The sequence below is a fragment of the Trichosurus vulpecula genome, chromosome X (assembly GCF_011100635.1).
Source record: "Trichosurus vulpecula isolate mTriVul1 chromosome X, mTriVul1.pri, whole genome shotgun sequence".
Taxonomy (NCBI): Eukaryota; Metazoa; Chordata; class Mammalia; order Diprotodontia; family Phalangeridae; genus Trichosurus; species Trichosurus vulpecula.
Genome location: NC_050582.1, coordinates 17484960 through 17501684, shown reverse-complemented (window position 1 = coordinate 17501684; position 16725 = coordinate 17484960). Strand labels below are relative to the sequence as shown.

At 37.6% G+C, this 16725-nt stretch overlaps 1 long non-coding RNA gene across 3 annotated transcripts in view; it reads left to right on the top strand.

Moving 5' to 3' along the window:
• Positions 1-16725, top strand: part of LOC118832570 — a 111380-nt gene that overhangs the window by 67709 nt on the left and 26946 nt on the right. For 2 of the 3 annotated variants that reach the window (XR_005009213.1, XR_005009211.1), the window contains 3 exons: positions 2660-2742; positions 10711-10766; positions 11645-11763. This is a non-coding gene — a long non-coding RNA (uncharacterized LOC118832570). Of the gene's footprint in view, positions 1-2659; positions 2743-10710; positions 10767-11619; positions 11764-16725 lie in introns of all 3 variants that reach the window. The other variant, XR_005009212.1, reaches the window with a different exon arrangement.

The following is a 16725-nucleotide window of genomic DNA, read 5'->3' as shown; positions in this document are numbered from 1 at the left end:
TTCTCCATAATGTGCTCTCTGTGTGTGTTTGTGTATTTCTCTTTCTGCTTATTTGCTCTGCCTCGTTTCATAGAGGTCTATAACAAGTATGCATGGTCAAGCAAAGGGCAGCTAGGTGGTGTAGTGGATAGAGCACTTGACCTGGAGTCCCGAATATCTGAGTTCAGATCCACCCTCAGTCATTTCCTAGCTTTGTGACCCTGGGCAGGGCAGTTAGCATTCCTCAGTGTCTGTTTCCTGCTAATAAAATAGCACCTACCTGCTAGGATTATTGTGAGGATCCACTGAGATAATATTTGTAAAGTGCATAGCATAGTACCTGTTACAGATTGGTTACTTAATAAATGCTTGTTTCTTTCCAATTTCCTCTGAAACTATCCATTTCATAATTTGGTGTTGTTTAGTTGTTTTTCAGTCTTGTCTGGCTCTTGGGTTTTCATGGCAAAAATTCTGGAATGGTTTGCTATTTCCTTCTCAAGCTCATTTTACAGATGAAGAAACTGAAACAAACAGGGTTAAATGACTTGCCCAGGGTCACACAGCTAGTAAGTTTCTGAGGCTGGATTTGAACTCAGGAAGAGAAATCATCCTGATTCCTGGCCCAGTGCTCTTATCCACTACAGCGCCACCTAGCTGCCCTTATCATTTATTATGGCACAATAATATTCTGTTACATTCACCTACCACAATGTATTTATACATTCTCCAATGGAACAACTTCTTCCCAATTTTTGCTTACTATGAAAAGAGTTTGTATAAATATCTGTGTGTGTGTATATACACACACACACACACGCACGCACGCACATAAACACACACACACATACACACATTTCCTCTTTGATTTCTTTGGGAGTGTAGGCCTAGTAAAGGTATAATTTGTTCAAAGTGTGTTCCTCTTCCTTTGATTTCTTTAAGGGTTTAGGCCTACTAACAGTATAGCAGGGTCACAGGGTATGCACAGTTCCAAACTTTTGAGGCATAGTTCCAAGATGTATGTTTTATTTTTTAAATGTCTGGTGTTGAAATAGATTGTTTTCATCCAAGGTCTTTATCTCTCAGAATAGAAAATGGTGGAGCTATAAATGAAAAGTATTCTGTGTCCTCATAGTGAAAATAATTTTAGTTCATGTAACTTCATCACCTAATTCCTCAGGTGTATACAAAATGCACACAGATGATTTAGTTTAATAATAAAATAAGATTGTAAAATTAGTGCCCGTGATTCTTTTCCAAGAAGCTTATTAGACTATGTGGTAGGAGCAGCAAAGCCAATTCCATTTAATATAACTGTAATTAAAAGTTAATTAGTTAATTAATTCATTGTTCCAGAACTGTACTAAAATCACGTCAGAATGACTGCATTAAAATACGTCTTAATGAGAACATTTCAGATTTTGATAGGGCTATCACGTTATCCAATATACGGTCCATATAGAGAGTTGCACATTGTATCCACTTTTTCTTTTTTTAATAGACAAATGTCCACCTACAAATTCGTTATTTGAAAAGTAGCTCACTGATTGCTATCACAGGCTATTAAATGATGAAATCATCATAATAACAGCCCACATTCACATAGCATTTTAAGAGTTTCCAAAGCATTTTTCTCTCAACAAACCCTGTGATGTACCTCCATTTTGTAGATGAGGAAGCTGACAAAGGTAGGAAAAGCTACTGTTACTTTTCAAAACTGTGTTGATAAGTTTTCACAAAACAGATACTAACTGACAAACCTCCAAATAATTTCGCTGTGCACCCAAAGTAATTCTCCCAAAACCTTTATTCATTAAAATAAACATTGTGTTCTTTAACTTTGATAGCAGTGTATTTACATTGACCATTGTAATTGAAAAGTTTTGTTGCTTCTGCATGTTGACTTTCTGTTGTAGTCATCACATCTTTTGTTCTTTTGGTTTTGTTTTTTTTTTCTCCCTCTGCATAACTTCATACCTATCTTTTTTCCTAATCATTTATATTCTTTCGCAGTTGTTTGCCTTTCCAGCGTATACATTGTGTGGTATTGTATACATTGTTTTCCTGATTCTGCTCACTTCTCTTGATATCAGCTCATACAAATCTTCTCAGGTTTCTCTGAAACGATCGTTTTCAGTGGTAAAGTAGTATCTAATTTAATTGATATACCAGAATTTGTTCAGCAATTCTCCAGTTGATGCCCCCAATTAGTTTCCAGTTGTTTGCTACCACAAAAAGCTGCTGTAAATATTTTTGACCATAGAAGGTCTTCTTTTTTATCTCCTTGGGGTCAAGTAGTAGTATTGCTGTGTCAAAGACTATACACAATTTAGTGACTATTATGGGCCAGGAAGCTGGCGTAACTTGGAAGATGTGAGTTGAACCCTCTCTCCTCTAACAATGTTAGTTGTGACTATAGTGAGCAAAGAAGTTATAATGCAGATCTTGGGCAGTTACATGACCCAGCTGTTAGGGCACAAAGCAAAAAAGCAGTTTTGAGAATTTTGGCAAAGACCTCCTGAGCCTGCCCACAACCTCACTATTGACCGCTTCTTATTTTGCGTGTTACTTCTATTTGTTTTGATTCTCTGGACTGCTCTTTATTTGTCTTGAGAACTGCTTTTCCCTGAGGTTATTGAAATATATTTGTAGTAAGAGGACTCTTGTTTGTTTAAATCCTCAGGCTATCAGTTGCATTGCACCATAGGAGGAATATCTGCCTGGACAATCCTCTTCTTTATTTCATTTCCTTGGAGAGTAAGCCAGGTAGGTATCACTGGGTCAAAGTGTATGCGTAGGTTAGTGACATTTTAGGCAGTTCCAAATGGATATCTAGAATGGCTGGACCATTTCATGGGTCCACTAGCCTTATATTGGTGTTGCTGTTTTCCCATAGCCCCCCCACGATTTGTCATTATCCTTACCCTTTTTTGGGTTATCTTTGTCAATCTGATGAGTGTGCGGTAGAATCTCAGAGGTGCTTTGATTTGTATTTCTCTAATTACTAGTGATTGGAAGCAGTTTTTTTTTGTATTTGTTTATAGCTTGCAGTTCTACCTTTCAAATCTGCCTGTTCATGTCCTTTGACCATTTATCTATAAATTTGAATCAGTTATTTGTATATCTTGGATACAAGACCTTCATCAGAGAAATTTCATGTGAAGATTTTTTTTTCTACAGTTGCCTGTGTTTTTCTTCTAATTTGAATTGTATTGGTTTTATTCATACTAAGCCTTTTTATTTTTATATGAGTAGAATTGTCTTTTTTATCTTTTGTGGTCCTCTCTGTCCCCTGTTTGGTCATGAACTCTTCCCATATCCATACATTTGAAAATTAATTTCTTTATTGTTCCTCTGATTTATTTATGATGCCCCTCTTTATGCCTAAGTCATATTTCCATTTGAAGATTATCTTGGTGTATGTTGCGATATGTTAGTTTATGCCTAATTTCTTCCAGAATGCTTTCCAGTTTTCCCAGCATTTTTTTTCCAGTTTTTTGGGTCTTGTCCCTGGTAGCTGAGAATCTTTAGGTACCTTGAAAACTATGCTGTTGTGTTCATTTGGTTCTGTATATAATATATGTAATATGTTCCATTGCTCAACCTCTTTATTTTTAATTTGATAATTACTGCTTTGTAGTATAGTTTTAGATCTGGTAGTGCTTTTTCATCCCTTCCTCCCTTATTTCCCTTGAGATTTTTGATCTTTTATTTCTCCATATGAATTTCATTATTCTATTTTATTATTCATTATTCTGTTTTCTAGCTATAATCCTTCCCAGTAATCCTTGGGCAGTTTGATGGCCGTGTCACCAGATAAATAAATTGATTTAGATAGTATTATCATTTTTATGATTTATCCATCACCAGTGAATATTTATCCAATTATTTCGGTCTGTATTTCAGCAAATAATGTTTTGTATTGCATTCATACAGTTCTTGTGTTGGTCTTGGTAGATAGACTCTCAAGTCTTTTATATATTCTGTAGTTATTTTAAATGATATTTCTCTTTCTTTCTCCTGGGTTTTGTTAATATATAGAAATGCTGAAGACTTACATAGATTTATTTATATTCTGCAACTTTGCTAAAATTATTAATTGTTCAAATTAATTTGAGTTGACTCTTTATTAGTGGTGTCCAGTTTAAATGGAAATGGGGCCACTAAACCATACAAAAGGATCCTTGTGGGCCATGTATGGACTTAGAAAAGCACATATTAATACTATCTATGGTCTACTGCATATTTGTATATTTTGTTAAATATTTTAATTATATTTTAATCTGGGTTGAGTTGCTCCTAGGAGTGTTGCAACCAGGTTGCATGTTTGGTCATTATATGATCTTCAGAAATCAATTGTTTCTTTTTCCTCTTTGCCTATGTTTATTCCTATGATTTTATTTCTTGCCTTATAGCTATAGTTAGCATTTCTAGCATTATGCCATATAGTAGTGGTGATAAATGGTATCCTTGTTTTACCCTAGATATTTTACATTGAATACAGTATTCTTCATTTTTGGTAGATACTACAGACTGTTAAGGAAACATCTGTTTATTCATACACTTTCTTTTGTTTTTGGTAGAAATTGATGTTGGATTTTTTTTTTCTTTTTGGAGGCAATCAGGTTTAAGTTACTTGCCCAGGGTCACACAGCTATTAAGTGTCTGAGGCCAGATTTGAACTCTGGTCCTCCTGACTCCAGGGCTGGTGCTTTATCCACTGCACCACCTAGTGGCCCTTGTATTGCATTTTTTTCAAAAGCCTCTTCAACATCTATTGATAATCATCATTCTTGTTTTTAAAAATAGTGTTTTCCTTATATTTAACTAACCCTGCATTCCTGGTATAATCCAGTCTAGTCATAGAGTCTTTTTAATATGTCCATTTACCCAGCCTATTTTCTGATATTCTGTTTAATACTTTTGTATCAGTGTTCGTTAGGGATATTGACCTATAATTTTCTTTCAATGCTTTGCCTCTCCTTGGCTTAAGCATAAAGATCATATTTGTATCATAGAAAGTTTAGAAGGGTCCCCTTCTTCTCTGTTTTTACAAATTGCTTATATAATGCTGGAATTAATTGTTCTTTGAATATTTTATGGGGTAGAGGGAGATAGATTGCCCTATACTTGGTGCTAGTCTGTGTGGATTGGGTCTTTGAGTCACTCACTACTGGGTTTTGGTGCTAGTCTGACCTGACCTGAATTAGGCCTCTTGTTTGCCCTGATCAAGGTGCTTGTTAAGCTTTGTCTATTACTACAGATGTGAGTCAGGTCCTTGTGTTGTCCATGCTGGACATGATGCTAGATTTCTCTATTTTTCCCCTTCCCCCCAATCTAGCTTGTGATCACCCTGTTCTGTGATTCTGTAGGATTCTAAGTCTTTTGTCCTCATCTGGATGGAAAAGTTTATAGATGATTTTCTTTATCATTATATCTTTTTCTTTATTTTAAGGAGCAGTCTCCTTCTAGTATATTTTTTGAGTAATACTGTATTGTTTTGAAGGATTTGAGACCTTCTCAGGCCTAATATGGCTTCATCTTCCCACAATGTCCTGTGTACTGTCAATACTGGTCATGGAAGCCACTCTGCCTCCCCTCTTCCCACCTCTAGTCAGTAGATACAGACTCCATGCCATCCCTTCTCATTAGCTCCTGCAATTCCCAAATGAGTTATGTGATCTGAGTCTTCTTCCAACCAGGTAGCCTAGTGCACATATACTTCTTTCAGATAGCCTCTCTTCTGTCAAGAGGAAACAGCACTGTCTATCCAAGACTATAGCTCCCAGAAACTTATTCAACCAGATTCTGGAGACCTTTTCCTGAAAACTTGGCTCCAGTTCCTTGATACTAGAGGCTCATTCAACAGGGTTATTTGTATTGTCACATCTTCCTAGGAATAGTGAATGGATGATCTTGATGTATGGATGGATGGGAAACACCTTGATGTAAAAGTGTCCTAAGAGCAGCATTTTGTTCTATTAAATCAAAAGCATTTTTTTTGATTAAAAATAATTAGCACAATGGGGTTTTATACTCTCAGCTTCTTTTAGTTAACTGTGAAATGGTAAAAGTTTGGTCCGTTTCTGAATATCATTTGTGGTAGATAAAAGACAAAATGACTGAGGAAACAAAAGTTTGATCTGATCATATTGATTTATTAAGCAATGCATGCCAATTGCCTAACAGATTGAGACAAGACCTTTTTAGCTTAGGGCTGGACCTTGAATACGGGGGAGATGAACTTTTATGCATTAAAAACAATCAAATAAGCCCAATTAATTAAAAGGAAACACTACAACATTAGATAATCTGATTTCTAATTGGAGGAATGATTAGTGACTTTCCAAGTTGGGAGGGGGAGAATGAACAGGTACAGTTCCCTGAATTCAGAAAAAGATGCCCTACTCTCCCCAAGTGTCTGTACATAATCAAAGGAACATGGAAACAGTCACTAATTGATTATTATGGGTCCAGTTTTCAGATAAAACCAATGAGTTGCTTGAGATGTACGATTGTCAGAAAACTCCTCGTGTTAAACATTGGATCTGACCAAATTTCTGGTCAGCATAACCAAGGTCCTTGGTTAAGGGTCTCTAAGCAGCAGGAGAGGTGGTCCAGTTTCCCAGCCACGCTGAGCGAGGTTCAAAGAATGCAACAAGGTTTTCTCCCAATGCCCAGAATTGAATAAACTTTCCTCACAAGACAGAATTTGGACTAGACCCATAATTGAATAGAAAAAGAACTGAGCTAGCTCCAGAATTGAATCACAAGATGGAGTCAGTATAGTTCATTCAATTCCCACACTTAACCACTTGCTGTTTTAATCCTCTCAATTTTCTCACGCTTATGAAAGCTTTCTTGTTCTCTACTAAGACCATCATCAAGGAGCTTCTCAGTCCCTGAATAAATGACTGTCATTAAGATTTTGTATAAGGAGAGTAGGCCTCTAGATCAATATTCATTGATATTCTCTCAGTTACCATTTTGGAGACATTTCCTATACCTTTTGTATCTTCCCTTTCCTTAGTTACCACATCTGTCAATCCCTCGATCCTCTCTCAGTTTGTGTTCCTTCCAGCATGGAGCTCTTCTATCTCTACTTGGTCCAATCCTGTCCTTTACCTGCCTTGTTTTCTCTCGTTCTCTTTCTACTTCCTCCACAAGCACCTCAGAGATTGTGATGGTTGAAGTATGGTGGTTCCACTCTCCTTGATAGAGAAAAGAACTTGTTGAAATGTCTTCTACCAGCTTTTTCCATTTGTCTTCTGTTTGTGGGCCTTCTTTTCGATCCTTTTGTTTTAACCAAGTGTTGCCTTTGGTAATCATTGGTAGCCATCTCTCGAAGTCAGATATTTGCTGACTGAGGTGCTTGTTTTGACCATTAATCTACATTGGTTAAACTTCTGGATGAAGTGATTTTAGTCAGTGTCTGTGTCATTTTTGTTTATTTTTTATTTTCCTAATACTTATTTAAGTAATACAGGTTAGAATATTACTGTTATGCCATACAGTTTTCTTATTATTAGTCTTCCTGATTTCACGTTTTTTTTTATTAATTCCTCTTTTGGCTCTGACAAATCAATTGTCTGATTATACTCAGGCAGCAGACTCAGAGGCAAATGCCCCAACAATAACCTTTTTCCTGTTTGCTAAAATATAATGTATTTTGTTCGTTATGGTGCTCTATGGTGCTCATGATGTCCAGTGCTTACCATTTTTTACACACTATTGTATTCACATATAGATATGTGAGGCTTCTGTTCAATCTCCATGTGTCTGACCTATCTCACTTCTTTTTCTAGATTCATACGGTCCCATGGATTTCTCCTGCTCTCATCTTTTCCTATTTTTGCAGGTTGATTTGATCTAGAGTTTCTTAGCAAATTCGTTGTAGAATTTCTTGACATCCTTAGAAACTAATGTTGGTATATAAACTAATTTTATATATATATATATATATATATATATATATATATATATATATATATATATATATATATATATATATATATATATATTTGCAAACACTTAAAAAATTGCAATACGTGATGACCAAAACTCCCAGGAAATAATGTTGCCTCTCAGTTTCCAATACAATTCACTTTAGAAAGTCCTGTTTTTTTTTCTTTTTTTAAGGCATACTAGTAAGCCATCCTTCCATTGGGCTGCAAATTTCTTCTGTTTTTATTTATAGCGAGAATGCCAAGATTGATATGATTCAACTCTTCCAGGCATGTGTCTATTCTTTAGACATTGGACCAGTATCTCCCATTTAGAGAACAGTTAAATTGAAATGCATTTATGGTCTAAAATCTGTGTGATTCTTAACATCCTCTGTTCCCTTTTCTGCCATTTTATCACTGGCATTGGAGAAGTAGAAGGGGACTGCACAGGATTGAGGACGTTTGAAATTTTTTTTTGTTTCCTAGATTGCCTGGAAAGCAGAGGCTTTGTTACAGGTGCCTTGCTAGAAGCCTTTCCAGCGAGGCCTCCAGTTCTTATGCTCTGCTGGCATAGTGTTTGACCCTCACCCTACACCCCCATGATGAATCCTAATCTTCAAATTAGAGGAGGACTATGTAGAGGTCATTTTCTTATAGCTTCTGTATATGCTTATAATGCTACATGTTGTCTCCTCTTTTAGAAAATAAGATCATTGAAGGCTTTAAGTTTTTGAAGGCACTCTTTCACTCTTGTTTTTGCTTTCCCAACAAAGCACAGCTCCTGGCACATAAATGTAATAACGGCGGCTAGGTGGCGCTGTAGTGGATAGAGTGCTGGGCCTGGAGTCAGGAAGAGCTGAGCTCAAATTTGGCCTTAGACACTTACTAGCTGTGTGACCCTGGGCAAGTCACTTAGCCCTGTTTGCCTCAGTTTCCTCATACATAAAATGAGCTGAAGAAAGAAATGGCAAATCACTCCATTATCTGTGCCAAGAAAACCCCAAATGGGGTCACCAAGAGTAAGACATAACTGAAAACTGACAAACAACAATAACAAGTGTTTAATGTTTGTTGATTGATGCCATTATGAGGTTATTTGAGGAAGATGTTATTGGAGGAATTTGACCCGTAACATAAAAGTTTCTGGGTCATAGACAGTGATGGAAAGGTCACAGAAGGAATTAGAAACATTTTACCTTCTCTCATGGCTAGTGATTTTAAACTGGTGAGAGGTGGGGTATACTAGATTTCTTCGATTAAGAATATATTATGTAGGTTTTAATAACGGTGGAATTTTATTATAACAAAAAGTTTGAATTTTTGTATTTTTGAAAGCCATGCTCCAAGTCCAAAACCTTAAATTTTCCTCTATATTCAGCTTCAATGGTAAGAAGGCTTTTAACATGTATTTTTTTTTGAAGTCTGCTAAACATAAGATCTCCCTAAACACCATACGGAGTTGATAATAAGAAAAAGATAAAAGACAGGTTTTAAGGTAAGATGCAAAGGTAGCTCAACATTCCAGGTGTTTGAGAGTAGATGAGGTACCCACCATGCTTAAGGCATCAGGAGTGTCCTTTTTGATCTTTGAGAGTCCAAAGGAGACAGCCTCCACACCAGCCTCTCACCCAGAGCTCTACGTAACCACTAAGCCCTCTTAGTGAAAAGCCGGAATCTCCAGAGCATGGGCTTTTCTCAGAACTCAGACATAGTTTGTCTTTGGAAGAAAAGATTGTGATGCTCACACCTGCCACTCAATTAATCCTCCTGCACCCAATCCCCCACCCAGTACTGCAAGTTAAAGTTTACTAAATAGAACTAACAGGATCTGAGATTAGCTATCCAACGTTATCAGCTCTAGAGATTCTAGCCTTAACTTGTCAGAAGATTTTAAAAACCCCAAACCTCTAGAAAAGCTTTTCCTTCTTGTGCTTGCAAAATAATGATAGATGTGTGATGAGACACCTACTTTTTCTTTTGCCCAATGATTTAGTGCACTGTTTTTGAGCTCCCTGGGATTCAGTCTTCAGGGTACAGTAGGATAATAAGAAAGAATTCATCAGATTTGAAAGAAAAGCAAGTTTGACAGCTACTCATAATTACAATTAAATTTCTATTCAAGTTATTTTCATACCAAAAAAATGTTTAGGGCTAACAAAGATGGAGGTATTTAAAAATGTGAAATATGCTCTTCTTGGACAAGAGGTGGAGGAGAGCGGTTAATAGGGCCGAATGTTTTATATGGTGTCAAATATGGTTTTTGCATATTGGGTATTTGTTATTGTTAAAATGGAGCTCCTTTTCTAGGGGAGGGAAGTAAGAGGGCATGATTAGAAATGACTAGGATATTTAGAGAAAGTTCCCAAAGCACCAATACACCTTATTTAAAAAGAAAATAATACAAACTGGCTAGGTGAACTTGAAAGAACAATATAAAGAAATTATTTCATTGAAGAGAATCTTGTTAATAAAAGAATTGAAAAATAGAAGCCCTTTTGAAGCTTTTTAGGTTTTTAGACCAAGAAAGGAAAATGAAAAGAAAATATTACTTACTGCTGGTGGAATTTGAAGGACACACAATAAAAGTCCCCAATGGGCCCAAGACTCCCTAGAATCTTTGTTTACTGTTCATGCTGCTTTCCTGGGTTTGTCAAAATTAGGAAATAAAGTAATTCTGGCTACATCTTATATGGAATTGTTTTTCATTGATTATTTAGAGTTCTTTTAGATTGGCCACTATATCATTTTTAAAAAGCCCTAATCCTCTTTGTCTGGGTTTATTTCCTAGATTTGGAGTCACTAGACGAGGAGGGAGGCGAAGCTAGAAGAGGTGCAGAGTTTGAAGTAAGTTTGTTATTTAAAAAAAGTGTGTGTCAGAAATTTGGACTGAATGGAACAATGCAATGGCCAGCATTAGGTACAGGAAAAGGAGACAGGTCAGAAAGACATCTCTTTCTGTCTTTCCTCCCATTGTGCCTATGTTAGGGTTGGCTATTGTGAACTTGACACTATAGATGGTCAACATGGGATAATAAGACATTTTTAAATTATCCCAAATCCATTTTTCCCTCAGTCCCCATACAATTTCACCCCTCTTTAGCTTTTGATATTGTCTTCTAAACCCTAAGTGTGAGTGTCCTCCAAGGCCTTGACCTGTGCCCTCTTCTCTTTCTGCTTCTCTCCCTTGGTGGTCTCATCAGCTCTCATGGGTTCAATGATCACCTCTATGTAGACCGCTTCCAAATATATGGTGAGCCATTGGCTGAAGTAGAGTGATATTGCATGGGATGAATGTTTGGATTGGCTTAGGAAATTTCATCATTCCCTGTGGGTCTTCTCTAAAATAGCAGACTTGTGCAAACCTGGGAGAAATTCAATCCAGACACATTTTTACCTCAAGGATCAGAGCATAACATTTTAACACTTACTTTTGGTGGGGTAATCTGATTGATATGCTTCGTCAGCCCCACCCTTACAATTCTATATGGATGAGCAAGCAAGATTCTGCTAGGTGGAGAATGAGAAGAGAGCATTCAAACTCCCTGGGACAGAGTTGCTTGGGGTGGGGGGTGGTATGTGTGAAGAGAGTACTTTGGCCTCCTTCCCCTCCAGTCCCACAACCCCTCCTTGGCTGGAGGAGGACCTTGTAAAGCTTCAAAGGGTCCACAAGATTTGGGGTTTGTCATTTTCCCAACAGCATCCTAACATCTTCTGGTTGGCAGTTGTTCATAGCAGTGTCTGCTTTGGGAGCCAAGGAAAGGTTGGAGAAAGAAGCCAGTGTATGCCCAGGAGGAACTTCACTTTGTGAAGGGGAGAAAGGAACTTCCAGAAACCAGGAGCTGTAAGTTATGCCTTTGGCACATGTCTTCTCTAAGCTTGATCCCACTTTCCCCTGGACTCTATATGTGTATTTTTACTCAGGGAGATTATTTCACAGACTTTTGAGGGGATGTTTTGTATCAGTTATGCTACTTCAGCAAATCCCTTTCTAAAAGTCAGACTGACTAAATGTTTTTCAATCAATAATCATGGTGAGAAGCACACAGATAGGCTCCTGAGAGCTATACAGGTTTGGAAAGGCCCACCCTCCCCCAGTCCCCTGAATGCTATGCCTATGTCTATGCTTTGAGAAGAAGTAGCTAGCTGTTCTCCAGTGACCCACCTCATCAGAGTTGGGATAATTGCTTCAGAGCATGGGTCACCAAATTTTTATGAGAATGGACTGTTCGGTTATAGAAAGTGTCCATGAAAATCTAAGAAGGAAACAGGTAGCAGACCATATCTAAAGATGTTACTATGTAACATAATTGACCATGTTTAAAAATGACAAGAGCCCATGTGGTATTTTTTGTTTATTGATTACAACAGAGTATTTGACTTGATAGAGTGAAATGCAGACCTAAGGACTCCAATAAGGTAGGTCTCATGCATGTGTTAATGACCCAAGAGATTCTTTGAAAGATGTGATCATAGAAGCAGCTTTGTTCCATTGTCTTGGCATTATCGATGTCGATCAAGGCATTAACATGGAGATGAAAACTTGTTGAAGGCATTTGCTTGCTCTTGTTGGAGATTCAGATGCTCTTGGTTACATAGGACATTACACTTAATGGCATCAGTTCTCAGTGAGATCCCCAGCCATTCGAGACAGAATGGCCTACCATTCTTCATAAGAAGAAAACCAATAGATGAAGAGTGTATGCTGATATGCATCACTTTGAATAATCCCACACTGTGGCCTGCTGCAAATGCCCATCTTTTTACTGTCAGTAGTGTCTCAGATACACTGCAGTGGCTGGGAATCATGGAACACAACAGTCTTAGCAAGATAAAAATGGAAGGCGATGCAAAGGGCAATGGGGAGACACATGGTGGGTATAAGTCAGTTGTAGCATACTACCAACAATGATGCTCTCTGGAGGAAGGATATGAACCAGAATTGAGACAGTATGAGAAGGCATGGATGGGGTGCAATCTATGCCTGTGCTGATGAGATTACAGATCCATTGATTAAAATAAGCTATCTACCACCTTTTGCACATGCATATTTGCATCTTAGAGCAAATTCATGAACTATGTTTCTAGAGGAGTATTTTTGAGAGATAAGTAATTCCTTTTTAAAAAAAAGTACTAAGAGATGGTTGCAACCTATGATTATGCTATAACAATGTTAATAGAACTTCATATCAGAATACATCTTTAGTAGAAAGTGACAGGTGTGTATGCAAATGACATGTATAGTCATGGATAATTATTAGAAACTGACAATATAACTGTCACATTGGATATAGTTAAGGGGAATAGGAAACTTCAGTCATAATTATAATTTATAATTATTAATTTTCATTTAAATAAAATCTGCAGTTAAATTCGGAACAATTAGTAGATCATAAAAGAGAAAAGTACGTTGGCATTTAGCAAGATGGAACACATAAAAAGGAAGCGAAATCATAGCACAGAGCTGCAATCTGTGGTACCAAAAGGATGGAATTTTTAATACACTGAAGCATTTTAATGGTGTATTTTTTAGTTAATCTCAAAAGCAGAAATTTGCCTTTATGGCTGCTAGTAAAAGGGTTTATGGTGAAATCTCTAGGATCTGTCATACTTCAGTCTGAAGAAAGAAAAGATTTGACATCTTTAAGAATTCATTTAAAAATAGATTGTTTTAAAGCGAAACAAAGACATATTTTATCATCTTTAATGCAAATGAAAACATGAGCACAGGTTACCCTTGGAGTCAGAGCTGCGCAAACTAAGCCAATGCGTTTGGATCTTGTGAACTGTGATAGATGACAATGTCATTTTCGTCAGGCTTCAGTAAACCAGGTGGCCATAATTGTGTTGGTGAAGAGTGGCAGTGCTGCAGATCATGGCTCCTTCATGGATGGCATCACTTCATGGATGGTCTTTGAAAGTTGTTGTGGCCAGAACAGGCAGCCTACCTGGTGATCATTATCTCCAGTCTTAGCGAGGTTGGCTGTCAGAGAAAAGGTGTTCATTTTGTCCCCAGTGCTGTTCAGGAAGCCTCTCCAGCTTAGTAAGTTGTGCTGAAATTGAGGTTGCACCCAAAGGCAAGGCCTTCAGCGATTCACTGGGACCTATTCTGTGCCATAGTTCACTGTATCATTGGTGGTACAATGACTTGCATAAACTGGCATTTGCTTTACCAAGTCTGTTCCAGAGTTGACCATTACGTGCGATATAAATGCATTTAAGTAGGATGGGCAACGTAGTGCAGTGTAATGTCTGTTGAGTTTAGAGTCCCAAGGACATGGGTTCCGATCCTGTCTCTGCCACTTAATAGCCGTGCACCATCACTGAGCTTCAGGTTCATATCTATGATATGGAGCAAATATTTGTAGCACCAGCCAAGAGGGTTGATGGGAAGAAAGTGCTTTGTAAAGCCTAAAGTGCTAGTGAAGTGAGATTTCTTCTCATTGGCTTGTACTGTATTTGGGCTATCATGTTTAGTTCTGGGCATCACGTTTTAGAAAGGTCATTGATCAGGAAAAGGACACCCTGAAGGGGACAAGGCCACACCCAAAGATCAGCTGAAGGACCTTCGTATGTTCAAACTAGAAAAGTGAAGACATGGTGGGGGTGAGGTGAGCAGATATGATGCCTATCTTCATGTATTTGAACGGCTGTCACATGAAGGATTAGACTTATCCTGCTTGGCTCCAGAGGGCAGAACTTGAGGTCATGGAGAAAAGTTATAAAGAGGCAACTATAGGCATTGGGTAAGGAAAAAAACAATCTTCCTCACAGTTATAAGCAATTAAAACATGCAATGAGCTGCTTTAGGATGTGGTGGCTTCTCCCTCACTGTAGGTGTTTAGGTAACCATTCGTGAGGTATGTTAAAAAGAAGATTCTTATTTCAGGTTGGACTGAATGGCCACTGAAGTGTCTTCAACCGGGAGAGTTGTGGTTCTCTGAAATTTGACAAAATCATTTATTTCAATCTCTGAATAATTGCATTCATATTTAGGGATGGTTTCATTGTCAACCAATTGCCATCAACTGGCAGGAAGATCCAAGAGTCTAGGGCATATCAGTATCCTCCGGGCCAAACCTTCTGCAGTCAACAAATGGAAAAAGGCTTTAAATGTTAGGCAGAAGAGCTTGTATTTTATTCTACAGGCAATAGGGAGGCATTGTAGATTCTTGATAGAAATTATAGAGAGAGGAGAGTTGAGAACCTGGTTAGAGCTTTAGCGCCCGTGGTTAGAGGGCAGCATATGGATGATGATCCAAAGAGGGAAGTATATAATAGTGGATAGAGAGCCAGAGGGGGAGTCCCAAAGACTTGGGCTCAGTTCCCATGTCATTCACTAGCTATGCAACCTTAGGCAAGTCATTTCACTGCTCAGTGACTTAGTTTCCTCATCTGGAAAGTGGAGTTAATATTAACTCTAGCACTTGACCTCACAGGATTCTTTTGTGTACCAAATGAAATAATGTGCGCTAAGCTGTGCAAACCCTAAAAGTCAGTATAAACATAGGTGGTTGTTATCACCACTACCACCACCCCCATCATCCAGTGATGGAAACCAAGAAGGAGGAGTCCTACAGTAATTATGCTGTATTGCTTTTCAATGTGGAGTTTACTTGAAAAGAATAGTTTTGTCAGTGTCTAAAACATGTTAAATCTCTCACTCTTGGTTGTCTTAATATTTCTTTAATATCTTCTTTTTATTTATTTAATTCTTCCATCCCCCTCCCCCCCAAAGCTTTTAGAAGCCACTCTACTTACTGACCATTTTCTATATTGCCTTTCTTCATTCAAGATTATGAGGACAGGGGGCATTCAAACAGTGAATGGATAGACTCAGGTTTACTCATGATGGCATGTTAAATTTGGAATGTTATAAAAATTAATTACGTGGTCAGGACTCATACTGGAATATCATTTATTTGTTTGTTAAAAACTAACAGGGAGAACCTTCTTTGCAGTTTTTTTTTATTGCCCACATACAGTAATTATGTGCTCTCCAAACTACGTATTCACGTCCTTTGACCATTTATCACTTGGGGAATGGCTCTTATTTTTTATAAATTTGAGTTCCCTATCTCAGAAATAAGACTTTTATCAGAGAAATTTATTCCAGATTTATTTCCAGTTTTCCAATTCTCTACTAATTTTAATGGAATTGGTTTTAGTTGTGCAAAAATCTTTTAATTTTTTTGCAATTAAAATTATCCATTTTACCTCCTTTGTTTCTCTTGTTTGGTCATGAACTCTTCCCCCATCCATATATCTGCAAGGTAATTACTTCCACATTCCTTCAATTTGCTTATGATTTCTCTGTCTAAACCATGTACCCATTTTGAGCTTCTCTTGGTATATGGTGTGACTTGGTCTAAACGTAGTTTCTGTCAGATTATTTTCCTATTTTCCCAGCAGTTTTTGTTGAATAGTAAGCTCATGTCCAAATAACTTGGATTATTAGGTTTATCAGCCTCTGTTACTGTGCTTGTTTCCTTCTGTATATTGTGTGCCTAACTGATAAGTCTCTCAATTTTTTACTCAGTGCCATATTATTTATTTTTTTGCTTTTTTTTGGAGGGGGGAAGGCAGGGCAATTGGGGTTAAATGACTTGCCCAAGGTCACACAGCTAGTAAATGTGTCAAGTGTCTGAGGCTGGATTTGAACTCAGGGCCTCCTGACTCCAGGGCCAGTGCTCTACTCATTGCGCCACCTAGCTTCCCCTCAGTACCAGATTATTTTGATGAATATAGCTTTATAGTATAGTTTGTTTCAAATCTAGTACTGCTTGATTCTCTTTTTTTCCCATTT